This window comes from Ovis aries, chromosome Y, assembly GCF_016772045.2.
Source record: "Ovis aries strain OAR_USU_Benz2616 breed Rambouillet chromosome Y, ARS-UI_Ramb_v3.0, whole genome shotgun sequence".
Taxonomy (NCBI): Eukaryota; Metazoa; Chordata; class Mammalia; order Artiodactyla; family Bovidae; genus Ovis; species Ovis aries.
In genome coordinates this window covers 14165129-14192578 of record NC_082741.1, presented here as the reverse complement: position 1 = coordinate 14192578, position 27450 = coordinate 14165129, and the positions used below count along the sequence as shown (strand labels likewise).

Here is a 27450-nt window from a genome sequence, read left to right as displayed (position 1 = left end):
AAACTACCATTTAACCCAACAATCCCACTATTTGGGATATATTTTTAAAAAGAAAAAAAAAAACCTTAATGTAAAATAGATATGTATGCCAGTAAACACTGCAACACCTTTTAGAGTAGCCAGTAAAGGAAAACAACTTCAGTGTCCATCGAACAAAGAATGGATAAAGAAGTTATGGTACATATAAAGGATGGAAAATTACTCAGTCATTAAAAGGAACAAAGTTGGAGTATTTGCAGAAGTTCAGATGAATCTAGAGCCTATTACACAGCGAAATAATTAGAAAACAGAAAGACCAATACTGCATATTAATGCATATAAATGGAATCTAGAAAACAATTGCTGAATAACACATTTGGAGAGTACGAAGAGACACAGTCATAGAAACAGACTTGTGGACACAGTGCGGGGAGGAGAGAACGGAATGCTTTGAACAAATTGCACTGACATATGTAACATACCAACTATGCAGTAGATAGCTAGTTCTATGGAGTGCTCCAGTGGAGTGGGTTGTGTGGTACGAAGGAGGCCTAAGAGAGAGATGGGAGGACTGCTCAAAAGGGAGACTCAGCTATATTTACTAACAACTGATTTTCTTTTTCTTCGCTGGGCAGAAGAAACAAATACAGCATTGTAAATTAATTATACTGCACAATCTTAATTGTTTTGATTCATGTGAAGAAAGAAAACCAGTCCTTGGCTAAGTTGTGCAAGTGACAGGTTAAGCATCACAGTGCGGGTCAAGTAAAATGTTTATGAAAGACTGCTTTAGTATGTATAGACAAAGCCAAAAAAAAGGCAAATCCATAGCTAAGTTAGCCAGAATATATTCAGACTCTACACTTGTGCCCTTTCGCTTCACTAATTTGTCAGTTTCTAAAAGTAAAGAGGGGGTTTCTAAAAGTAAAGTAAACATATATAGTTATATGTTTTCATAAATTGATGTCACTAATTTATGAAACTATGAATCCCCTTAAGTTTTAATAAGTAATAGCAAACCTTTGACTACAGAACTATGCTAAGTATGAATTAGCAAACATAGGTTGAGACTGAGGTCGTGTACAAGAATCTCTTGTATTGTAATTCTAGAATGTGTGCTACTGACTGGGAAAAATGCATAGCCCCAAAGTGGTGAATTATGTTTTCTTCCTCAGGCCTTTCATCATAAGAAGGATTTAATCATGAGGAGCAACTTTTCATGGATTATGAAAAGACTACTTTGAAGAAGAATAGGAGGATCCAGATTTTACAGAAGTTTTGGTACAATGATCAGGTATGGAGAGTACCAGGGTCCAGCCCCTGTTGGATCCAGGTCATCCTCAGGGGAATAGCATCAGCGACTGGAAAGAGATTTATAGATATAGAAAGAGATGAAGAGGGAATATTGCAGTAAGAAAATAGAGGAGTGAAAGAGGCTGATATTCCTTGGTTTATACAGAAAGCCAATAAAGCCTAGACAAGGGACTTGCACTGTTCACGTAAGCCACAGGCACCCTCTTGAGTAGCAGAAGGTGCCCCACCTTGGGCACCCTCTCGAGTGGGTCTCAGAAGCCCAGGCAGAGAAGTGAACTCAGAGGGCCCCTGCACTCCAGGGTGTCAGCCTGAAAACAAAGAGAAAGAAATAATGACACAGGGAGACCAGTGAGTGAGGCCCTAAACTTTATTTTCCAGAGGAGCTTATATACATTGAGCTGTACATAGAAAATGATGGACGATGCAGAGTCATACAGGGTCAGCAGTCCTGACCCTTATTAAGACCAGGCTTTGATTCTGCATTCCTTCTGACATACAAAGGTCTCAGGTGATTTACATCATCTTCTGGCCAGAAGGCCTGCTAACATTTTTATGACCATTTCTGATAATGATTAGTCAACCAGAAAACTTATTTTCTCCAAAGATGATTTTTTTAAAGTTAGGCCCAGTCTCTGAAAGCACTAGATAAGGTTATATTCCTATAGGTTAAGGGTGAAGTGGGCTATAACATGGAAATAATTTCTGATGTGGTTAAATCAAAGGCTACAGCTTGTTTTTCCCACATACCACTATACTAGTTAATGTATATCCTTAAAGACATAATGGGTAAGGGATATGGAAACGTAGCAGCGAATGTTGGCTCAACAATGACACCCTCCACCAGTACTATTCTAACAACTTCTTAACTCCCCACAAGGCTCTATAGATTTAGAATATTGGCTTCATGTGCCTCTCATGGTTGGGAGGCCATAAACAATGACATGCATAGCTTCAGAAGTCTGAACAAACCATCAGGCTAGCTAGAAAATCATCAGAGGCGTTTAGATTGGAACACTCTTATAATGCCCAGGAGAATTATTAACTAAATCTCTAAGATGTTTTCTTCAGATAAAGGGGATTGGGGATAGCACACCATTAATGTTAGAGGTGTTGGTGAAAGACATGAAATAATAAAACAGACAGTTTCTGGTTCTGGGGTAGATGCTTGAGCATGTCCAGGGGATCCCTTGCGTCCTGATCCGCCTTGCCCGTCAGGTCTCTCCACATGACCTTGCCATGGGTGGGATTGATCCAGGGAGTTCCTCGAGTCCTGATTCTGCCTTGCCCATCAGGCCTCTCCTGCATGACCTTGTCACGGATGGGATCTCCCATGCTGTCCCCCGGCAGGAGAGTGCCTGAATATTATGGTTAACAAAAGAAAAACTGGACATGTCAAGTGAATAGATTGAGATATTTTCTACCTATAGGAAGATGCAAGAATCTGGGCTCCTTGAAATAATTCCTTTGATAAGAACATTAATTAGGGCTAGTAACTTGTTTTTGTCTCAAGTCAGTTCTTTGGGCAACACTGCTGGCAACTGCAGTAACTAAGGACTTGATAGTGAGAAACATTATTTAATCAAGAGTAGCCCCAGGTTTCACATTTACAGATGGTTGCAATGGCTTATTACTTGACTATTGCAGCATCCTTTGTTTACTGATATGGCTGGCAAATTTATTGGTTCACAGTGTGCTCTATTCTCTACAACCTGAGAAAAAGTTGCAATCTCTACAAAGATTCTTATACTCTCACAGAAGGTGACTATGTGCTTCTGTCTCAACAGGACATACAGACCATGGACTATCAATTCAGTTCAGTTCAGTTCAGTCACTCGCTCGTGTCCGACTCTGTGGCCCCATGAATCACAGTACGGCAGGCCTCCCTGTCCATCACCAACTCCCGTACTTCACTCAGACTCACGTCCATCGAGTAAAGTGATGCCATACAGCCATCTCATCCTCTGTCGTCCCCTTCTCCTCCTGCCCCAAATCCCTCCCAGCATCAGTCTTTTCCAATGAGTCAACTCTTCTCATGAAGTGGCCAAAGTACTGGAGTTTCAGCTTTATCATCATTCCTTCCAAAGAAATCCCAGGACAGATCTCCTTCAGAATGGACTGGTTGGATCTCCTTGCAGTCCGAGGGACTCTCAAGAGTCTTCACAGTCCAACTCTCACATCCATAAATGACCACAGGAAAAATCATAGCCTTGACTAGACGGACCTTAGTCGGCAAAGTAAGCAGAGACCTTAGTCTCTGCTTCTGAATATACTATCTGGGTTGGTCATAACTTTTCTTCCAAGGAGTAAGTGTCTTTTAATTTCATGGCTTGCAATCACCATCTGCAGTGATTTTGGAGCCCAGAAAAGTAAAGTCTGACACTGTTTCCACTATAATTTAGTCCATACCTAAAGTACTGTGAAAATACCTAATACAGGTTTAGTACAAATCCCAATTAGACAGGAAACTGAAAGCAAAATATAAATTTGAAGAACACGACCAGAAAGACTTGGATCAAGGAAGGGTAAAATATATTTATATAAGTAAATTTAAAATTATGTGCCTACAGTGATATATTCAAATAGACATATATATGCATACTGTGTAAATATTTATCTCTACTCATATACACACACACACATTTCCATAAGTATCTGAACTTCTCTGCAATATTCTCAAAAACAGTCTTTACATGATGGTATAATTCAAGTCTTAGTATTTTCAATCAACCAAATATGTTCTATGAAAATAAAGAAACAAAGCCAACATTTAAAAAAGGGAAAATGCTTGCAAATGTTTTAATGTATGGAAAATTAATCAAGACATTCCTAAAGAACCAATATTGTAAAGTGTCAGTCACATGGAAAAATAGGTAATTTTCTGAGGTGAATGTAAGTAAAGCACTTTTAACAAGTCATCAGATCCTGCAAAAGTACATGTCTGAATGTTTATACTTCCTGAAAAATATATACTGCTACCTGTAGACAGCAAAATTATGTACCTAAACTGTCGACATATACATATGCATGTATAGGTGTTGCAGTATATAGATATATACATATATGCATATTTAAAATTATGTGCCTACCATGATATGTTCAAATAGGCATATATATGTATACTGTGTAAATATTTATCTCTACTTATAAACAAACACATGCATAAGCAGGGTGATCATATACATACTTGACGTACTCCTTTTCCTATTTGGAACTAGTCTAATGTTCTATACCCAGTACTAACCTTTGCTTTCTGACCTGCATATGTGTTTCTCAAGAGGCAGGTCAGGTGGTCTAGTATTCCCATCTCTTTCAGAATCTTTCATCGTTTATTTGATCCACACAGTCAAAAGCTTTGGCATAGTCAAAAAAGCAGAAATAGATGATTTTTTCTGGAACTCGCTTCCTTTCTCCATGATCCAGCAGATTTTGGCAATTTGATCTCTGGTTTATCTGCCTTTTCTAAAACCAGCTTTAACATCTGGAAGTTCATGGTTTATGTATTGCTGAAGCCTGGCATGGATAATTTTGAGCATTACTTTACTAGTGTATCAGATGAGTGCAATTGTGCAGTAATTTGAGCATTTTTTGGCATTGTGTTTCTTTAGGATTGCAATGAAAACTGAGCTTTTCCAGTCCTATGGCCACTGCTGAGTTTCCCATATTTAGTGCAGCAATTTCACAGCATCATCTTTCATGACTTGAAATAGCTCAACTGGAATTCCATCACTTCCACTAGCTTTGTTAGTAGTGACACTTTCCAATGCTCACTTGACTTCACATTCCTGGATATCTGGCCCTGGGTGAGTGATCCCACCATCATGATTATCTGGGTCGTGAAGCTCTTCTTTGTACACTTCTCCTGTGTATCCTTGCCACCTCTTCTTATATCTTCTTCTTCGGTTTGGTCCATATCATTTCTGTCCTTTATTGAGCCCATCTTTTCTTGAAATGTTCCCGTGGTATCATTACTTTTCTTGAAGAGATTTCGTCTCTTTCCCATTCTGTTGTTTTCCTCTATGTCTTTGCATTGATCTCTGAGGAAAGCTTTCTAATCCGTTCTTTGTTTGGAACTCTGCATTACATACTTATATATTTCCTTTTCTGCTTTGCTTTCTAATTCTCTTCCTTTCACAGCTATTTGTAAGGCCTCCTTAGATAGCTATTTTGCTTTTCTACATTTCTTTTCTGTGGGGACTGTCTTGATCCTTGTCTCCTGTACAATGTCACAAACCTTGGTCCATAGTTAATCAGGAACACTGTCTATCAAATCTAGTCCCTTAAGTATATTTCTCATTCGATGTATATTCATAAGGCATTTAATTTAGGTCTTACATGAATGGTCTAGTGGTTTTCCCTACTTTCTTCAATTTAAGTGAATTTGACAAAAAAAGAATTCGTGATGTGAGCCACAGTCAGCTACCATTCATGTTTTTTTCTGACTGTGCAGATCTTCTCCATCTTTAGGTGGAAAGAACAGGATCAATCTGATTTCGGTGTTCACCATCAAGTCAGGTACATTTGTAGAGTCTTTTCTTGTGTTGTTGGAAGAAGGTGTTTGCTGTGACCAGTGCATTCTCTTGGCAAAACTCTGTTAGTTTTTGGCATGCTTCTTTCCATATTCCAAGGCCAAACTTTTGTGTTACTCTGTTTCTTCAATTCCTACTTTTGCATTCCAATCCCCTGTAATGAAAATGATATATTTTTGGGGTGTTAGTTCTAAAAGATCTTGTAGGTCTTCATATAACTGTTCAACTACATCTTCTTCATGGCTACTAGTTGGGGCCTAGACTTGGATTACTGTGATATTGAATGGTTTTCTTTGGAAATGAACCGAGATCATTCTGTCGTTTTTTAGATTGCATTCAAGTACTGCATTTTGGACTCTGTTGTTGACCATGATGGCTACTCCATTTCTTCTAAGGGAATCCTGCCCATAGTAGTAGATATAATGGTCATCTGAATTAAATTCACCCATTCCAGTCCTTTTTAGTTTGTTGATTCCTAGGACATTGGCGTTCACTTTTGCTATCTCCTGTTTGAACCCTTCCAATTTGCCTGATGGACCTGACATTCCAGGATCATATGCAATATTGCTCTTTACAGCATTGGATCTCACTTCTAGCACCAGTGACATCCACAACTGGGTATTTCTTTTGCTTTGACTTCATCCCTTCTTTCTTTCTGGAGTTATTTCTCCACTGATCTCCAGTAGCATATTGGGAACCTATGAACACGGGGAGTTCCCCTTTCAGTATCCAATTATTCTGCCTTTTCATACTGTTCATGGGCTTCTCAAGGCAAGAATACTGAAGTAGTTTGCCATTCCCTTTTTGGTGGACCACATGGCCTCCATCATGACCACCCATCCTGGTTGGCCCCACATGGCATGGCTTAGTTGCATTGAACTAGACAGGGCTGTGGTCTGTGTGATCAGATTGGCGAGTTGTTTGTCATTATGGTTTCAGTGTGTCTGCCTCTGATACCCTCTCACAACACCTAGCATCTTACTTGGGTTTCTCTTACCTTGAACTTGGGGTATCTCTTCATGGGTGGCCCAGCAAAGCGCAGCCACTGCTCCTTACCTTGGACTAGGGATATCTCCTCACAGTCGCCCCTGCTGACCTTGACCGTGTAGTAACTCCCTCGACCCTCCTGTGCCCATGCAGCCACCACTCTTTGGATTTAGTTCTTTCTCTGTCTCGGGTATTCTACTGTTGGCTCCACCAGGGTGTTTTTAATCTCCGTTAATGCATTGATTATTACTGCTTGACTCTTCTTTATTTCTTCTAAATCCATGGTAAACATGTTTATTTCTTCTCATTCCAGGCCTCCAGTGTGTTTACCAGCAACATTACATAGCTTTCAAGATTTTGGTCATGTTTACTGTCATTAGCCTGAATTCTTTTTCAGGAAAACTTCCTATCTAGTTTTCTTTTGTTTGTTTTTGTGGGTATTTATCAGTTATCTTCACCAGCTGCATGTTTCTCACCCATTTCATTCTTTCTTGATTGCTGTGGTTTGGGTCCCTATTCTGCAGGCTGGAGACTTATGGCTCCACTTTGTTGTGGAAACTGTCCTTTGTGGGTGGGATGGATCCAGTGACTTGTCAAGGTTTAATGCTTTGTGGAATTTGTGTCTGTGCAGTGGCAGGTGGATCTGTGTCTCTTCTCCCTGAAGTGCAATGAATTGTCCATGGATTATGCTTTGGGGTGTTTGTGGGTTTGCTATGGTTTCATGCACCCCCTTTAATAACATTCACAGTTGTGTTTCTCTTTTGCTGGAGAATAGCTGTGGGTTCTCTTGTACTGAATGCTGGGTCGAGTGTTGAGATGGCTTTTCATGCAGACATGGAAACTCTGGGTTGTGTGTGTGTCCTTTAATGTTCTGGGGTAGGGAATTCAATGTTGATCTAAATTTCTAGAATCAATGTCCTGACCTCTGGGTTTCTGTCCCCAGGTTACAGCAGCATAAAAAAGCCACATCCACACAATACAGAAGTTAAATCCCCAGGTTAATGGTGACAAAACTCTTCTCATCCTAAAAGAATCAAAGTGATTCACAGAGTTTTAGAGAGCAGAGAGAAGGGTGGAGGGAGAAAGAGGTGTCTAGGAGGAGATAGAAGAGAGTTAAAAGGGGAGAGAGCTATCAATTCAGGAAACAAATCCATAAGTGATATCAGATCATAAAGATTTTGTTCCTAAGATTACAACATTGATGACAATTTTTCTAAAGCAAAAGCTAAGAACTAAAAATAGAATTGTTAGACTCATTTAAATAGTATAAAAAAAGAAAACAGACGTAAAATTTATTCATATATATATATAAGAAATGTATAAAAAAAGCTGTATTTTTGACAGGTAACAATAGTAAACAGAAATAACAATTTAGAAAAAAAAGAAATAACAATTTTAAAAAGATAACAATTTAGGATATAATAAAGGATTATCATTGGTAAAATTTTAAGAAATAATATAGAAATAGATCTCAGAATTCCAAAGAAATGGTATGCTTTTTTATGTCAGTACAGTATCAGATAGTCCCTTCCTGAAGTGTGTACCTGTTGTCAAAGGCTACTGTTGTCCCTCAGTTCAAGAGTCACGGCATTAATTTCAGACTTATTCAGTTGAACATATCACTTCTGTTTTGGTTTATGCTTCTTTATTCATATTCCCTTCTTTAATTTGAAAGCCTCTCCATGTCTGGTTTTCAACATGATACGAGGGTATGGTAGCCTTTTATTCAACATGTTCACAGTTTTGGCAGTTAGGTGGAACACTGAAAACAAATACCACAGTGATATGAAAGGGTGCTTGAGGTGGATTGATCACATTGGGCTTGCCACTGACAAATGTGACATGTTGTTCCTGGGTCCACCCTGCTCAGCCTCCCACTGATACATGAGGGCACTCTCCCAAGTGGGCCCATTGTTTCACGCACTTCTCAGCAAACCAGACACTTAGGCTCTCTGCAGGGCCTCTGATTACATTTGGGTCTCTGCTTTATGCTCTTCCCTAGTCCAAAATCTCAGGTGACTGGTTGGAGGGCAAGACCAAGTCCCAGGTGTGCTGTGCCTCTTATGCAGCTTGGTCACCTATTCAGTCCTCAGCCACTAAGTTTGATGTCTGTGCAAAAGCACACATTCTCAAATGTTCCTTGTGTCTCCTCAGGGTAACTGACCCTAGGCTGGCTTTGTAAATTGTCCATGAACCCAAGAATTCATCATTAACAACTGTCAACTAACTTAGAGTAGGGGGTGTCTCTGTGACCAAAATACCAGTGACCTATTTCCTTCTGCCTCTGGCAGTCGTACACATTCCTGTCTCCCTCCGTGGAAGAAAGGGTCTTAATTAGAAGCCTGCTCAGTCTCCTTTGATATTTTCGAGTGCACAGTCTTCTGCTCTGTGACTGTGCCTTAGTTCAATATGTGGCCTTAGAGCTTTCTTGCAGGAAATGTCCTTTCTAAAATGTCTCTCTAGTATTCCCATGGTTTATGTTTCTATGTTACCTTAGGTTTGTCAGAGTGTCCGCAGGGCACTAAAGCCTGGTTCTAACCATAGCATTGTTGGAGATTACGAGTGAAATGACATAAAAGACAAGACACACATAAGAAACAGACATCACTCGGCCAGTGGAAAAATAATAACTGTGCAAGCAAGCAGGGTTGTGGTTTACTTTTATATAGCCCCCTGGGCAGAATTCCAGACAGTATGACCAAGCCTTTTCAGGATAGCACATGTGGATAAATGTTATCGTACAGCAAAAAAGAGTGAAAATTCTGCTTACTGCAGAGTCTGTCCAGAGCCTTCCTCCTTCTTCTTATCACAAGAAGGGAATGTTCCCTCGTTTGCAAGGGACCATTAAACTCAAGGCTGTGTCCAGACTCCTTGGCAGAACGCCTCACTTGCAAGCACATTCAGCCCACGCAGAGAGCCCCGCCTGCGGGCACATCTCCACTTTCCCTATTATGGCTGCATTAACCCTTCATAGCATGTTTGATACATCACAGGCCTCCCTCCTGGGCTGCAATGTATGATACTGGACGGAGCATCTGAACCACTTCTAGGCTAGTAATTGCATTTATTGGCATAACCTGTGTTTCTGTTCTTTTTCCCCTTGTTCTGTTTCTTCCCCCACTGACACTTATGAGAGAGTGTTTCTTATTTTGTGTAAATGTCTCCTCTTTTATGACTCCTTCTCCAACACGGGTCTCGAACCCTAAAATCTTTTCTACCCTCACATCTCTTATTTTGTCCTACCTCGTTTTGAAGAGACTTGTTTTCCTTTCTCAGTTTCTAGGGCTTATCAACATCATTCACAAATTGATTTCTGGAAGGTGTTCGATGTTGATCCTTTGATGGATTTGTGTGGGAGAAAGTGGAGAGTGCCTCCTATTCCTCTAACATTATGAGACCCCCACCACAACCCTGGGAGATCCATTTAATTAACTGAAATCTTGTTATTGTTTAGTCACAACAGCATTTCTGACTCTTTTTGACACTTTGGGTGCAATACACAAGGCCTGTCTCTCTCACTATCATTCAGGGTCTGCCTGAGATCATGTCCATTGAACGGGTGAAGCTATACAGCCATCTCCTTCTCTTTCACCCTTGTCACCTCCTGATTTGTTCATTTGCTAAGAATGAGGGTCTTTTCTAGTGAGTCAGTTCTTTGCTCACGTGGTCAAAGCTTTGGGGAAAGCTTTCAGTCAAAGCTCAGGTGCTCAGCTTCAGCATCAGTGATTCTAATGCCTCTTAAGAGTTGAATTCCTTCATGTTTGACTGACTTGATCTTCTTGCAATGCAATAGACTCACACAAGTCATCCCCAGCAGACCAGTTTGGTGTTATCACATCTGTACATGTCAACTGGAAAGACCACAAATGTGACTCTATGTGCCTCTATTGGTCAAGCCATGTCTTCACTTTTTAACTTGCTCTCTAAATTTGTGAGAGTTTTTCTTCCAGGAAGCAGTTGTCTTCTAATTTTATAGCCACCATCACCATGGTGAATGGTGAGCCACAAAAATTGGCAGTGAATTTAGAGCCACAAAAGAGGAAATCGATCACCATTTCTGCCATTTCCACTTCCATTTCCCATGAAGTGCTGCACCAGATGCCATGATATTATTTGTGTAATACTGAGAATCCAAATGTACTGTTTACCCTACGTTTTTCTATCAACATTGAGGATTATTGTATTCTTGTACCTTAGTTTTCCCTCCATGTTTTGAATAACAAATCATTTTCTAAAAGTATTCTAAGGTAATAGTTACTCATTATATATAATACTGCTGGTTTTAAGATTCCTGCTGGAGCACTCATGCTATGCTTCTGTGAAAACTGGGTAAAATGTTGACAAAATACACAGCCTATATTTCTTCATTAACATAATATTTTTAGTCTGTTCCTGTTATCTAGTTAGATTTTCTCTAACGGGGCAACTACAAAAATACAGAGGAGGACAAGAAACAAGAGATAGGATGTTGAGGGGAGCAGGAAGCTGAACCGCTGTGGCATGAAGTGAGAGAAATTTTATCATCAATGATTTCTGTTGAAATATTTGGTACTGGAAGTTTAAACTAATGAAAGAACATTTTACATACAGAATGATGGAGAAGTGATTTTGATGTACACATCCTACAATTTCAAAGTTCAGCTAGCCAGAAGAGCCTGACTATGATCTATGCACAATGCACTGGGCATTTATTTCACCCATTAAGTGGGTAGCTGCTATCCCAAATCCAGCTAGGTGAAATTGTTCATGTGGTTCCAATGTTACTACAGACTTGAATGAATAAAATTGTATTCAACGTGAGGAGAGCAACAGTTTTCCTTGAACAATATCTCTAAGTAAGTGCAAGTTGCAATTTTATGGGCTCAAGGTGTCCTCATAAGTCATAACCCATATTTTATTACAGAAAGAATACTGGAAGATGAGCTAGATTAAAGGAGAGCCTTTCAACAATAAGATCTGAATTATTCAGCCAGAAAGTTATTAAGTAACATTGAGGATCCCCCAAAAAATCATTTAAGATCTTGGGAGCAAGCAAGAGTTTGGCCACCTAAGTAAAGTTGCCTAAAATTATATTTTGAACATATATACATATATACACACACATTTTTTTTTTAATTTTTTTCCCTGTTAGGTATAACAGCCATGGAAAAAATTCAAACTCAAATGTAGAATGATTCAAAAGTCTACTCAGTCATTGAATATATGGAAGTAGAAATACTTTAAAATATGTTTTCTTGGCTGCATGTAAAGTATGAGGACTCTTTACATCACTCGCATCTCTGCTTTTAATAATATCTACCAAATTTAAAATGTTTGTCCAGTTTTAATGACAAAAATAGACAGGTATAGAAATATATATGTGTATAGATAGATAGACATGCACACATAGATATTTGTGTATGTCTATCTATCTATACATATATGTATATATACATATACGTATGTACAAACAACTATATAAATAGACAAATATGTTTCCAGAATATAACATATTGATATCAAGCTTAGACCTCAGAGTTATTTCCAATTTCATGCTCCATTTCAACAGGAAATAGCCAACGTTGTTACTGACTCAAACACTCCAATACCTGGGAAACATGACAAAGAAATCGAACCTGCAACTGAGATTTTCAGTCACATTTATGATCAAGCTCTAAGTGCATCACTTTATTTCCTTGCTTGTTCTAAGCAGGCCCTTCATAAGATTGAAAAATATGAAAACCGAGAGAGAGATGTAGGAGACTGGAGACCTCCTCTTGTTTCAAGGGTAGTTTTTTTTTTTTTTAATAAATTTATTTAATTTATTGGAGGTTAATTACTTTACAATATTGTGTTGATTTTGCCATACATTAACATGAATCTGCCACAGATATACACATGTCCCCATCCTGAACCCTCCTCCCCTCTCCCTCCCTGTACCATCCTTCTGGGTCGTCCCAGTGCACCAGCCCCAAGCATCCAGTATCATGCATTAAACCTGGATGGGTGATTCGTATCATATGTGATGTTACACAAGTTTCAATGCCATTCACTCAAATTTCCCCACCCTCTCCCTCTCCCACAGAGTCCAATATACTGTTTTATACCTCTGTGTCTCTTTTGCTGTTTCACATACGGGGTTATCATTACAATCTTTCTAAATTCCATATATATGCATTAGCATACTGTCAGTTACTATACTGTCAGAAACCCACAGTCAGGTTGATTGATTTTTTGCACAGAAGCGAGTAGACCCAAGTTTGCTTGGATAAAAGTACTGAATGTTAAGAATGTGTGTATAGAAGGGTGATAAATCACTTTTATTCCAGAAATAGATTTATTGATGTGATCTTTCTGTGTAAAATTTCTTTAAGAACGAGGATTTTCAGGCTTCATGGTTTTGGTTACTATTTCTGTAAGCAGTCTGTATTTTAAATTGATGCTGAAGTACACACTGGTTGAAGAGTACTCTTCAATTGCTAGGAGATCAGTGACTTAGTGATGTCACAGCTTTCTGACTTTGATAAGCACTGTGATGGTCTAGAGAGTTTCTCTCTGTAGGCTAGCCAAGCGGCATTGGAAATTGCAGTGTGTAAAATCAGACAAATAAGAGAAGTATCTGAAGAAAGATTTCTCTGAGATGGTACATATTTCCTCAGAAATTCAAGATGGGCCTCCCAAGGATGAATCAACTGGTTCAGGAACGTCCATTATATCTTCTTTGTATGATTATACACTTACTGGGGACTCGTTTTTGAGGTCTGTGATGGAAGAATATGCTTTTCAGGTCTGTCTGAAGAACTTGTGATAAAAAGGCCACGCTACACATTCTGTCTCTGAAACACATGAGCTGAATTATTTTCTTTCACTCACATTTCCACAAAAACTTTGGAGTGGAAGTGATCAGTTTGAATCTATTTGGCGGGATGAGAGTAGCACTTGTATAGTGATCAACAAAGAATTATTTAAGAAAGAAGTCTTTGAAAGCAAAAAGACCTTCAGAATATTTGAAATAAAGTGTATGAAAAGTTTAGTTTGACCTCTTAACTTGATGGGTTTAGTAAAAAGCGACAAACTTTTCAAAGTTCTGCTTCACTACCTGGCTTTCTGGAAGAAGAAAACAATGTCTATCTTTAGAGCAAGGTATTCCAAAACCTTCACTTATTGGCAAAATGTAAGATTAAATTATGTGACCCAGAAAGCATGTTCACATGTGTAGCTAAAATGAAATTTAAAATTTAGATAGAATTTTGTCAAGGGTTTTTGCATCTATGTTCATCAGTGATATTGGCATGTAGTTTTCTTTTTTGTGGCATCTTTGTCAGGTTTTGGTATTAGGGTGATGGTGGACACACAGAATGAGTTTGGAAGTTTCTCTTTCTCTGCAATTTCCTGGAAGAGTTTGAGTAGGATAGGTTTTAGCTCTTCTCTAAATTTTTGGTAGCATTCAGCTGTGAAGCCATTAGGACCTGGGCTTTTGTTTGCTGGACGTTTTCTGATTAAAGTTTCAACTTTTCTGCTTGTGATGGGTCTGTTAAGATTTTGGGCCTGCTGAATTTCAGCTATAATTTATGTAAAGGTAGGGCAAGTTCAACATAACAGGAAATCCAAATGTGAGAGTAACCTGTAATTCCTCAAAATCCTCTCAATTGTGTTAAAGTCATATGTAGGGGATGACTTAATATAGTTTTAATTTTCTCAGGGCCTATGACCCTAGTTCTTATGATTAAGCCCAGATCAAACTGATTGTTGACAAAGCTGAGTCTTTTCTCTTGATGCCTTACAACTACAGGCTGCCAGAATGTTTAAAAAATCTCTGAGATTCCTGAACAGCTTCCTCTGTCTCAGCACAGAGAAAAATGTCATTTACATATTGTACACCACCGCTTCAGAGCTATTAAAGCTTTGTGGATCCTGTGACAAATTGTCCAAGTAACAGAGGACTGTCACTAAATACTGGGGGCAAACTGCCCAGGATAACTGAGAAGCTGGCTGCGTAGGGTCTTCAAAGGCAAATATAAATTTACTTTCCTCCACCAAAGGCACAGAATAGAAGCCATCTTTCAAATCAATTACTGATAAACATTTGGCTTGTTCAGGAAATTCAGACAATAGAGTATAAGGATTACAGCACAAGGTGTAAAGAAACTACAGCCTCATTTATTAGCCATAAATCTTGCACTAAGCTCTACTTACTAATTGATTCCTTTATACCCAAAATAGAAATGTTGCATGGACTGTTAAAGGGAATTCATAGTCCCTGCTCCTTTAAATTTTTGATGATAGACACCTACAGCAATAGCATACTGTGCTCGAATAAGAAATTTTTCATCAGCCTATATTCTAGAACTTATATTTTGTTCATCTAAAGGGAGAGAAAGGGAGAGCTTCATATTCATAAAAACAGAGGCATGGGCCTTGGTCAGTATATCCCTCCTGAAAAGGGGTGAGGGAGATTCTGACATGACCTGAAACTCATGTAAAAATAGAACAGATTCCCAGTTACAAGGTAAAGAATAACTGATATGATACCTTTTGCCTCATCCAGACACTCCCATTATGGAAGTGGATCAGGAAGAAAGTGGGCCAGGGGCTTCAATAAGCACAGAGTAAGTTGTCTCTGTATTTAAAAGGAAATCAATGATATGCCCCACCCCACACAATTTTTAATACCCAGGGTTCCTCAGGTGTAATTAGGATGGAAGCTTGTGTGGGGACCCCCAGGCACCTTCAGTCCTGATTTTCTTGAGAGTCTGACCTACAATCCTGTGGGCAGTTTCTCTTCCAGTGTGGTCCTTTGCAGACTGGACATGGAGCTGAGGCAGCTTAGATGCTTGAAGGTAATCCCGTTTGAGGTGTCCCTCCTTTCCACAGCAATATTAAACCCATCTCTTTTCATCTGGGAACCTCTGGGCCTTTCTCTAGAGCTCTTGAAAAATGTTTTCCATAGCCATTGTGAAGGCTTCCACCTTTTCCTTTGTCTTTTTCTACCTTTCTTTATTTTCCTCATATTCCCTGCCATAGAAGACTGTCTAAGCCAGTTGTAACAGAGTATCTAAAGACTGATTTGGCGCACAGACCTGTTTTAATAGCTTATGGTGAATATTTGGAGCTGACTGAGATATAAATCTATCTTTTAAGATCACTTTTCCCTGTTCCTTATAGAACCGGTTTAATTGTAAAACAGTATTATACTTACAGGCTTTCCAACTGGCCATTGTTCACCATCCTCCAATGGACACCATGGCCACACAGTATCGCATAGGAAGACTAGATGTGTCTTCTTTAAGCCCTGGGGATCAGATCTATCCCAGTTTTTCAAGATACAGTTCAAAGGAGTGAGTCTGGAATTGTTAGCTGCCATCTGTAAGAGAGAGAAAAAGTGACCAGGGACATCTTTCTACTGGAGATGTCCTTCCTTGCTTGAGATGGGGCTGTAGACAGATTTTAGACCAAAGCTTTTCTTTCCTGGTTGGACTTAATCTGTCCTTACTGACGCAAACACTGTACACGTCTCTCCTGGTTCTACCACTGAGACTGTGTGGGTATGTACCATGTGTAGACTGATGGCATCCCTACCTGACCATCCAGAACTTCACCATTAAAACCATGCTTGCTCTGATGCCACCCAGGGTGGAATCAGAGAAACCTTCTGAAATGCCACCCAAGCTAAGACTGCTGGGGGAAATATTTGTCACCTGAATGCCTGTGCACAGCCCTGAGTATGTTCCTGACCACGATAAGACTGATATGAACATAAAGCTGAGATGCTCCTTCCAAGCATCACCACACCAGTAAAAGAATCACCCTGGGTCCACTAAGAGCCAACATTACCAAAGGGGTGGGGGATTGCAGTAGCTATCTGAGTAAACTTTCACCTTAGAGATGCCCTTGGAGCTAGACCTCCATCTAGCTTTTGAACGTTTGATTCCTAGCGAGGCTGGGCACTTTCCTGACTACTGATTCAAGCTTTGGACCTAAGCCATAGTAAACAGCAACGGTGTAGATCAAAAGTCCCTTGAAAGTCAATGATCTGAGAGATTAGGTTAATACTTCTTATTCCAAAGGTGTTATGAAATTGTCAAAGAGACGGAAAAGTTTGACTGAAAAAGGAAAGTTTGGTCCACACACTATGCCCATTTCTGGTCAGTTCCTGAAGGAGACACTGGGTGCCTCTTGGCATTCACATGTCGGTATAAACCCCTGACAGGATTCTGCCATAAGTAGTATTAGATTACTGTGGAACCATAGAGCAGGGCTTCTCATTTGCTTCTCGTAGGATGTTTCATTCATTCACACAAGCACACCATAGAATTAGAGAATACAAAAGTGTTTGCTAGGAAAACAAAGAACTAGAGCTCCAAGCATCTTTACCTTGCCCTGAAGGAACCCAGACGAGCTCCCAAGATGAAAGGTTGTTGCTATATGAAAAGACACTGGGACTCTTGGCTTCTGAAGGAGAAGAATTCAGTCTGGAGTCAGAGACAAGGCTTGATCTTTCAGAGCTTTTTTGTAATAAAGTTTCATTAAAATATAAAGGAGATAGAGAAAGCTCTGACGTAGATATCAGAAGGGGGCAGAAAGAGTATCCCCCTGCTAGTCTTCAGCTGGTGTTATGCCCAAGTTGCAAAATCTCCCAATGGCCACCAGGGAGCTTATATCCGATGCAAAAGCAAAAGGGTTTTATAACCAAGCTCGAGCCAGGGCTCCCACTGATAATGACACAGTGGCTATAGGGAGGAGCCCCGGGTTTGGGATTACATTGCTTATATAGGGAGTTTACATGGAAAAAAGGATTTTTAGGTATGGGGACGTCTGATTGGTCACTTTCTTTCGAAGGGTTTTGTGTTGGTTCATGATTGGTCCCTATTGTCAAGGTAGACCAAAAGTTCCTGAGCATTAAGTCAGGAGATTTTGGTCTGGAGTCCGATTGGCTCATGGGCAGTGGGGTGAGGTCAGGGGATTTCCAAAAGCTCTTGCATTTCCAAAGGCTCTTTTCCTGGAACCTTAAAAATTGGAGTTTTTTGCATTCCCACCAACAGTGTAGGAGGGTTCCCTTTTCTCCACACCCTCTCCAGCATTTATTGCTTGCAGATTTTTGGATCGCAGCCATTCTGACTGGTGTGAAGTGATACCTCATTGTGGTTTTGATTTGCATTTCTCTAATAATGAGTGATGTTGAGCATCTTTTCATGTGTTTGTTAGCCATCCGTATGTCTTCTTTGGAGAAATGTCTATTTAGTTCTTTGGCCCATTTTTTGATAGGGTCGTTTATTTTTCTGGAGTTGAGCTGCAGAAGTTGCTTGTATATTTTTGAGATTAGTTGTTTGTCAGTTGCTTCATTTGCTATTATTTTCTCCCATTCAGAAGGCTGTCTTTTCACCTTGCTTATATTTTCCTTTGTTGTGCAGAAGCTTTTAATTTTAATTAGATCCCATTTGTTTATTTTTGCTTTTATTTCCAGTATTCTGGGAGGTGGATCATAGAGGATCCTGCTGTGATTTATGTCTGAGAGTGTTTTGCCTATGTTCTCCTCTAGGAGTTTTATAGTTTCTGATCTTACATTTAGATCTTTAATCCATTTTGAGTTTATTTTTGTGTGCGGTGTTAGAAAGTGATCTAGTTTCATTCTTTTACAAGTGGTTGACCAGTTTGGGAATGCAAACTAGTACAGCCACTATGGAGAACAGTGTGGAGATTCCTTAAAAAATTGCAAATAGAACTACCTTATGACCCAGCAATCCCACTTCTGGGCATACACACCGAGGAAACCAGAATTGAAAGAGACACATGTACCCCAATGTTCATCGCAGCACTGTTTATAATAGCCAGGACATGGAAACAACCTAGATGTCCATCAGCAGATGAATGGATAAGAAAGCTGTGGTACATATACACAATGGAGTATTACTCAGCCGTTAAAAAGAATTCATTTGAATCAGTTCTGATGAGATGGATGAAACTGGAGCCGATTATACAGAGTGAAGTAAGCCAGAAAGAAAAACACCAATACAGTATACTAACACATACATATGGAATTTAGGAAGATGGCAATGACGACCCTGTATGCAAGACAGGGAAAGAGACACAGATGTGTATAACGGACTTTTGGACTCAGAGGGAGAGGGAGAGGGTGGGATGATTTGGGAGAATGACATTCTAACATGTATACTATCATGTGAATTGAATCGCCAGTCTATGTCTGAAGCAGGATGCAGCATGCTTGGGGCTGGTGCATGGGGATGACCCAGAAAGATGTTATGGGGAGGGAGGTGGGAGGGGGGTTCATGTTTGGGAATGCATGTAAGAATTAAAGATTTTAAAATTTAAAAAATAAAAAACTAAAAATTAAAAAAAAAAAATTGGAGTTTTTCTGTTAAAAAAAATGGAGTAGCTTAGATTCTTCACTGGTAGTTATATAGTCACTAGCAGTCTGTTAATGAAGGAAAGGAATGTCTTAAAACTCAGAATGGCACCAGGCCCCTTACCCATGAGATGTATTTTGGGATAATCTTGGTGCCAGATGATTCATCCTGGGCCATAAAATGATTAACTTGAATCTTAAAGAGGGACATATTGCTGTACAAATAATTGCCTTTACATAGATTAGAGAAACAATATCTGAGTATTGCATACTGGTTTGTCAAGTAGGTTCTGAGCTATTAGGCAGAAGTGACTTGAGGACAGAGTTTGGGGTAAATGCATAGTACATTAGCATAGCTTAAGACACACATTACCATAAGAAAAATACATTGGTTATGTTAAGGTTTAAGAATCGCTAACTTCAGGTTGAAAGTTTGTTTCTGAATCAGGATGCTGGGAATCTTGGCCCCTGGATTAGAATAATTCAATCCAGGGCCAGAGACAAGGCTTGATCACGCAGAGCTTTAGTGTAATAAAGTTTTAGTAAAGTATAAAGGAGATAGAGAAAGCTTTTGACATAGGCATCAGAAGGGCACAGAAAGAGTACCCCTTCTGCTAGTCTTCAGCTGGATGTTATATAGTCACTAGCAGTCTGTTAATGAAAGAAAGGAATGTCTTAAAACTCAGAATGGCACCAGACCCCTGACCCATAACATGCATTTTGGGATAATCTTGGCACCAAATGGCTCATCCTGGGCCATACAATTATTAACTTGAATCTTGAAGAAGGGCACATCACCATGTAAATAGTTTCATTTACATAGACTAGAGGGAAAATATCTGAGTATAACACATGGTTTGTCAAGTAGGTTCTGAGCCAAAAGGCAGAACCGACTTGAAGACAGAGTTTGGGGTGAATGCACAGTACATTAGCATAGCTTAAGATAAACATTTCCATAAGAAAGCATTGGTTGCCTCTAGGTTTGAGAATATTTAACTTCAGGTGAAATCAGGTGTCATGGCAATGCAGAATTTTAAGAGAAACCTCCTTTTAAATTTGTATAGAGAAGGCAAAAATATTGCTAGATTGTTTCCTCCTGCCATTTAAGAGAGATAAAAATGACACTTGCAGGCTATTTCCTCTGTTAGGAGACGCCTGGCTTCCCTCACTGTTACCCTCTCATTCCCCCCTTTTCTTCTAGGAGAATTATGTTGCCTTGGGAAAAGGGGCGTCATTCTCATTCCACAACTGCTTCCGAGCTGACCAGGGTAATTGTCCCTAAATTTGTGAGGCAACATATTCTCCAAATACTCGTATTGAGGATATCTGATCTGCTGCTGCTGCTAAGCTGTGTCAGTCGTGTCCGATTCTGTGCAACCCCATAGACGGAAGCCCACCAGGCTCCTCTGTCCCTGGGATTCTCCAGGCACGAACACTGGAGTGGGTTGCCATTTCCTTCTCTAATGCATGAAAGTGAAAAGTGAAAGTGAAGTGACTCAGTCATGTCTGACTCTTAGCGACCCCATGGACTGTAATAGGAGCCCCAAATAGTAGTCGTAGGCAGCTGCAGCAGTAGCAGGAGTTTGAGCAACCATCTGTAACTTTAAAGTTTTCAGGTAGCTAGAAACAAATTTAGTCACAGTTACAGATGTAAGGCACCATAGTCATTAAAACAAGTTAAAAACAAAATTAAAAATCACATTATGTCCATAGTTAAAGTGCAAAGTATTGCACCAGTCCAGGGTTGACAAATGTCATCAGATGAAGAAGAGGCATGACATGTGATTGTTGTCAAAGGTATTTACAGACTTGGAGAAAGTCTTTTTCTTAAACTGGAGATGTCCACCACAGGAAGCCTTCCACTGATGAAGAGGGGAGTGCTCCAGAGACCCAGCAGTTAGACCGATTGTGAAATGTAGCATAGAAGTGAGCCCATTCTATGGGAAGGCATTGTCTTGAGGTGACCCTCAAGTGACCCTCAGTGGCAGACTCAGGATATTTGGAGTCATCAGAAGTAAGCTCACATAGGTTATCAGGCCCGCCTGAAAAGTACAAAGTCAGAGCATAGGATGTAAAGACATAAAAATAAGTCACTTAGTTTTGGTCAGGGTGCCACCTCTTAACTAGAGTGTGATGTACCAATGAATTAATTTATGACACTTTGACACCTGTGGGAAAAGAGAGAAAAACCTGGGAAGGGCCTTCCCAGAAGGGCTTGCGGGATGGGCCCCAAGATCCCAAAGTTTTTTGAGGACCCCAGTTCTTGGCTCAAATAGAGGCTTGTTTGACTTAGAGGTGGGGTCAGAAGTCATCTCCCGGAGTTCTGCTAAAGCCTGTGGAAAGCTTAGAGCTGAGTTACATAACAAGCTTATTCTAAGGCTTCAGGGTCTATAACAATGTCTCTGTGTAAGAAAGGCCTTCCATAGGTACATTCAAAGAGGGACAGTCCTTCCGTTTGGGGGGCAGTTCGAGCTCTCATTAAGGCTATGGGTAGGACTTTAGTCCAATTATCCTGTGTCCCTTGAGTTAATTTGTGCAGATGTTTTTTGATAATGTCATTAGGTTTTTCAACCTTTGATATTTTATTCTTAGAGGTTTAGATATCCGCTGAGTTAGAGCAGCTTTAAAGGCAGAGCCATTGTCACTCTGAAGGCTCCGTGGCAGCCCAAACCTGGGGATAATTTCTTGGATTAATATCTTTATAACCTCCTTAGCCGGTTCTCTATGACAGGAAAAAGCCTCAATCCATCCAGTAAAAGTATCTGCCCAAACTTGCAAGCAAGAATATCCATTAGCTTTTGGTATATGAGTGAAATCATTTTCCCAGTCCTCTCCAGGATACTTCCCACTTCATTGTAATCTAGATTTTTCTAGCTTTTCAGTCTTTGGGTTATTTTTCTGACAAACCTCACACCTTTTGATAATATTTTTTAAAGTTTTTATTACATTTTTGCCTTTAAACAAACGAGAAGCCATTTGGTAAGTTCTGTCTGTAACCAAAAGAAAACACTTATGTAAACCTTTAAGAATGTTCCATTGAGCATTTTCAGGAATCATTAATCCTTGGACTGTAATCATCTTTTATCTGTAATCTGTGTCCCCCTTTTTTCATATCTTTTAAATTTTTCTCAGTATATTGTGGTTTTTCCTGTTGCATAGAACCTGTCCACATCATAGGCGTCTGCAGTGAAGGGATTTCGTAAAGTGCTGCTTTTTTGGCTTGACAGTCAGCCGGCTGATTACCTTTGGCTACTTTACTCCCATCCCTGGTGTGCTGTTTGCAATGTATAAGAGCTATCCTTTTAGGACAATATATAGCAGTTAAAAGTCTCTCAATCTCTCTGAAATGTTTAATAGTTTTTCCTGTTGCTGTTTTAAACTATATATATATAAACTTTTCAGTTTCTGGATACCAAACCAGTTTATCAGTATGGGCCTGTTGAATTTCAGCTATAAGTTTATATATATATTTATATATACATATATATATATATATATATATATATATATATATATATATATATATATATAGCATGAGCATGTAAAGTCAAATAAGCATACTTAGAATCTGTGCAGATATTTACTCGCTGCCCTTTGCTTAACTCTAGAGCTTGGGTCAGAACCACAAACTCTGCTAACTGAGCACTGGTTTCCTGGGGGAGAGATTTTGCTTCCAAAACCTGTTCAGCCAAATTACTATTAGGCAGTGGGGCCACACATGTGAAATCACATCTAACTTTTTGTTTAGATAAGCAATAGGTTTTTGGTGAGGCCCTCAGTGTTGCGTCAAAACTCCCAAGGCCATAATTTTCCTTTTAGTGACAAATTAAATTTTGACCCTGTGGGCAAGTAACCTGCTTTATGCTTTTTATCCCAAACTAAAAAACTGTCATCTTTAAATATTTCCATGTCAGCACTGTCTAATGGGATATCCATTAGATCTTTCTGAGCTGTATAGTTTAAAGTTAGGAATTGAAAACAATCTTGATTAGATGTTTCATTTTCCTTTTCCAGAAGGACAGTGGCCAGGTTTAAAGTTTACAAACTTTAAGTTTAGTTACTGGTCCCTCTAACAACAATGACTGATATTTAAGGAGCCTACTGTCTGTCACCCAAATATTAAGCTTAGAATTTAAGATTACACTTACATCATGAGAAGTCAGTATTGTAGGATATTATCCATTAATTATTTCTAAAGCTTCAGGTGCTAATAAAGCTGCTGCCCAAATTACTATTAGGCAGTGGGGCCACACACGTGAAATTACATCTAACTTTTTGTTTAGATAAGCAATAGGTTTTTGGTGAGGCCCTCAGGTTGTGTCAAAACTCCCAAGGCCATAATTTTCCTTTTAGTGACAAACAAATTTTGACCCTGTGGGCAAGCTCAGAGCTGGAGCTTGCAGGAGAGCAGTATGAAGAACCTCAAAAGCCTTTTCAGTCTCTGGAGACCAAACTAGTTTATCAGTATGGGCCTGTTGAATTTCAGCTATAAGTTTATATAAAGGCTGGGCAAGTTCCCCACAACCCGGAATCCAAATGCAACAGTAACTTGTGATTCCCCCAAATCCTCTCAATTGTCTTAAAGCCATAGGTTCAGTATGATTTAGTATAGGTTTAATTTTTTTCAGGGCCTATGGCTCTAGTCCCTTCTGATATGATTAGGCCCAGATATCTAACCAATTTTTGACAAAGCTGAGCCTTTTCTCTTGATGCCTTGTAACCATAGCCGGCCAGAAATTTTAAGAAATCTTCTGAGGCTCAAAAACAAGCTTCCTCTGTCTCAGCACAGGGGAAAATATCATCCACATATTATAACACCACCACTTCAGAGCTGTTAAGCCTTTGTAGTTCATGTGACAAACTTTGTCCAAAAAAGTGAGGACTGTCATGAAATCCTTGGGGCAAAACTGCCCAGGTTAACTGAGAAGGTGCCTGCATAGGGCCTTCAAAGACAAATAGAAATTGACTTTCTTCTGTCAAGGGCACTGAATAGAAGGCATCTCTTAAATCAATTACTGAGAAATATTTGGCTTGTTCAGGAAATTCAGACAATAGAGTGTAAAGATTAGGCACCACAGGGTGTAAAGGAACTAGAGCCTCATTTATTATACATAAATCTTGAATTAGTCTCCATTTATCATTTGATTTATTTATTCCCAAAATAGGAGTGTTAGATTGGAGAAGGAAATGGCAATCCACTCCTGTGTACTTGCCTAGAGAATCCCAGGGATGGGGAATCCTGGTGGGCTGCCATCTCTGGGGTCGTACAGAGTCAGACACAACTGAAGCAGCTTAGCAGCAGCAGCAGCAGCAGCAGCAGCAGATGGACTGTTATGGGGAATTAATAGTCCTTGTTCCTTTAAATTTTAGATGATGAGTTTTAAACCTTCCTCAACCTCAGGTTTCAGTGGCTACTGCTTCTTATGTTAGAATACGTGCAGGTCTTTGAGCTTGACAACTACAGTAATAGTATTTTGTGTTTTACCCACTGAGTCTCCATCAGCTCATACTCGAGGATTTACATTTTGTTCAACTAAAGAGAGAGAAGAGGGGGGGTCCATATTCATGAAAACAGAGGCATAGACCTTGTTCATTACATCCCTCCCCAAAAACAGTGAGGGATATTCTGGCATGATCAGAAACTCGTGTGAGAAGCACAGAATATCAGTGGCAAGATAAAGAATAACTGAAATAATACCTTTTGGCTCATCCAGGCAATCCCATTTTGGAAGCAGATCGGGATGAAAGTGGGCTAGAGATTTCAGTAGGCACAGAGTAAGTTGCCCTGGTATCTAAAAGGATATCGATGTATTCCCCCCCCAATTATTAATACCTGTGTTCCTCAGGTGTAATTAGGATGGGAACATGTGTGTGGACCCCTGGGCACCTTCAGTCTTGATTGTCTTCAAAGTCCAACCCCGGAGACCTATGCCTCTGAGGGAAGTCTTTCTTCCAGTGTAGTCTTTTGCAGACTGGGCATGGAGCTGGGGGTGGCTTAGATGCCTGAGGGCAATTCCGTTTGAGGAATTCCCCCTTTCCACAGTAATAGCAAGCCCAACTCTTTTCATCTGGGTCTCTCTGGGCATCTTTCTCAGGCCGTTTAAGAAAGTTTTTCATAGACATTGCAAAGGCTTCCACCTTTTATTCTGTCTTTTTCTGCCTTTCTTTCTTTTCCTCATATTCCCTACCATAATAGACTGTCTGAGCCAGTTGTAACAGAGTATCTAAAGACTGATTTGGTCCATAAAACTGTTTTAATAGCTTACAGCGGATATCTGGAGCCAACTGAGTGATAAATTTATCCTTTAAGAGCACTTCTCTCTTGTTCCTTACAGAACAAGTCTAATTGTAAATCAGTATTATACTTAAGAAACCCTTCAACTGGCCACCTTTTGCCATCCTCCAATGGATACCGTCGCCATGCAGTATCACATAGGAAGACAAGGTATGTCTTCTTTAAGCCCTGGGGATCAAATCTATTCCAGTTTTTCAGGATACAGTTCAAAGGAGTGAGGCTGGTATTGTTAGCTCCTATCTGTAAGAGGAAAAAAGTGAACAGCGCCATTTTTCTACTGAAGGCCTCCCTCCCTGCTCTAGATGGGGGTGTAGACTGACTTTACTCCAAAACCTTTTCCTTTCTGGTCAGACTTAGTCTTCCCTTACCAACTCAGGAGCCGCCCTCGACCCTCCCAGTTCTACCACTGAGATGGTGTGGGGATGCACCAGAGGTTGACCTGATAGCATCTCTACCTGACACCCAGCTCTTCACCTTTAACCTTGCTTACCTCTGATGCTACCCAGGATGCAATCAGAGTAACCCTCCGGAATGCCTCCCAAACTAAGACCACTGGGGGAAACATTCGTCACCTGAGTGCCTGTGCGCGACCCTGAGTATATTCTTGACCACAATAAGACTGATATGAACATAAAGCTGAGATGTTCCTTCCAAGTATCACCACACCAGTATAGAGCCTCGTCTGGTCCACTAAGAGCCAGCATTAACATAGGAAAAAAATAAAAATAAAACAACAACATTGCAGCCCTAATCTGAGTAACCTTTAACCTCATAGATATTCTTGGAGCTAGAGCTCCATCTAGCTTCTGAATGTTTAATTCCTAGAGAGGCTAGGTGCTTTCTTGACTACTGATCCAAGTTTGGGACCTAAGCCACAGTAAACAGTAACAGTAGAGATCAAAAGTCCCTTGAAAGTCTATGATCTGATAAATTAGATTAGTACTTCTAATTCCTGAGGAGTTATGAAATGGTCAAAGAGATCGAAAATTTGACCGAGAAAGGAGAGTTCAGCCCACACGATTTGCCCATTTCTGGTTGGTTCCCGATGGAGGCATTGGGTGCCTCTTGGCATTGGCAGGTTGGTATAAGCCCCCGACAGGATTGTGCCATAAGTCGTATGAGATCACGGTGGAACTGCAGAGCAGGGCTCTCCACTTGCTTCACGCAGGGCATGCCATTTATTCACACGAGCACACTGTAGAGTTAGTAGAGCACAGCAGAAAATGTGTTCACTAAGAGAACAAAGAACTACAGCTCCAAGCATCCTTACCTTGTCCTGAAGGATCCCAGATGAGCCCCCAAGATGGAGCGTTTTGTTGATTCACAATACTGGGATTATTGGCCCGGGAGGAGAATAATTCAATCCAGGGCCAGAGAGGAGCCTTGATTGCTCAGAGTGTTTGTGCAATAAAGTTTTATTAAAGCAAAAAGGATATAGAGAAAGCTTTTGACATAGGCATCAAAAAGGGGAAGAAAGAGCACCCCCCTGCTAGTTTTCAGCTGGATGTTATATAGTCACTAGCATTCTGTTAATGAAAGAAAGGAATGTCTTAAAACTCAAAATGGCAACAGGTCCCTGACCCAGAAGATGTATTTTGGGATAATCTTTGCACCAAATTGTTCATCCTGGGCCATAAAATGATTAACTTAAATCTTGAAGAAGGACAGATCACCATATAAATAGTTTCATTTACATAAATTAGAGGAGCAATAACCGAGTATTACATATTGGTCAGTCATGTAGATTCTGAGCCAAAAGGCGGAACTGACTTGAACAGAGTTTGCGGTGAATGCATAATACATTAGTATAGCTTAAGATAAACATTTCCATAAGAAAAAGGCATTGGTTATCTCTAGGTCTGAGAATAGTTAGAATAGTTAACTTCAGGTGAAAGCAGTTGTCATGGCAACACAGAATTTTAAGAGAAACCTCCTTTTAAATTTGTATAGAGAAGGAAAAAATAGTGCTAGTTTGTCTCCTCCTGCCGCTTAAGAGAGATAAAAAT

General features: G+C 39.9%; 1 long non-coding RNA gene across 1 annotated transcript; it reads right to left on the bottom strand.

Annotated features, from left to right (window-relative positions):
• Positions 1–1715: 1715 nt before the first annotated feature.
• Positions 1716–17490, bottom strand: LOC132658978 (uncharacterized). Its single transcript, XR_009598961.1, has 3 exons — positions 17160–17490; positions 15985–16149; positions 1716–2648 (listed from the first exon to the last, which is right to left on the bottom strand). It is a non-coding gene; the product is annotated as an uncharacterized LOC132658978 (long non-coding RNA).
• Positions 17491–27450: the final 9960 nt, after the last annotated feature.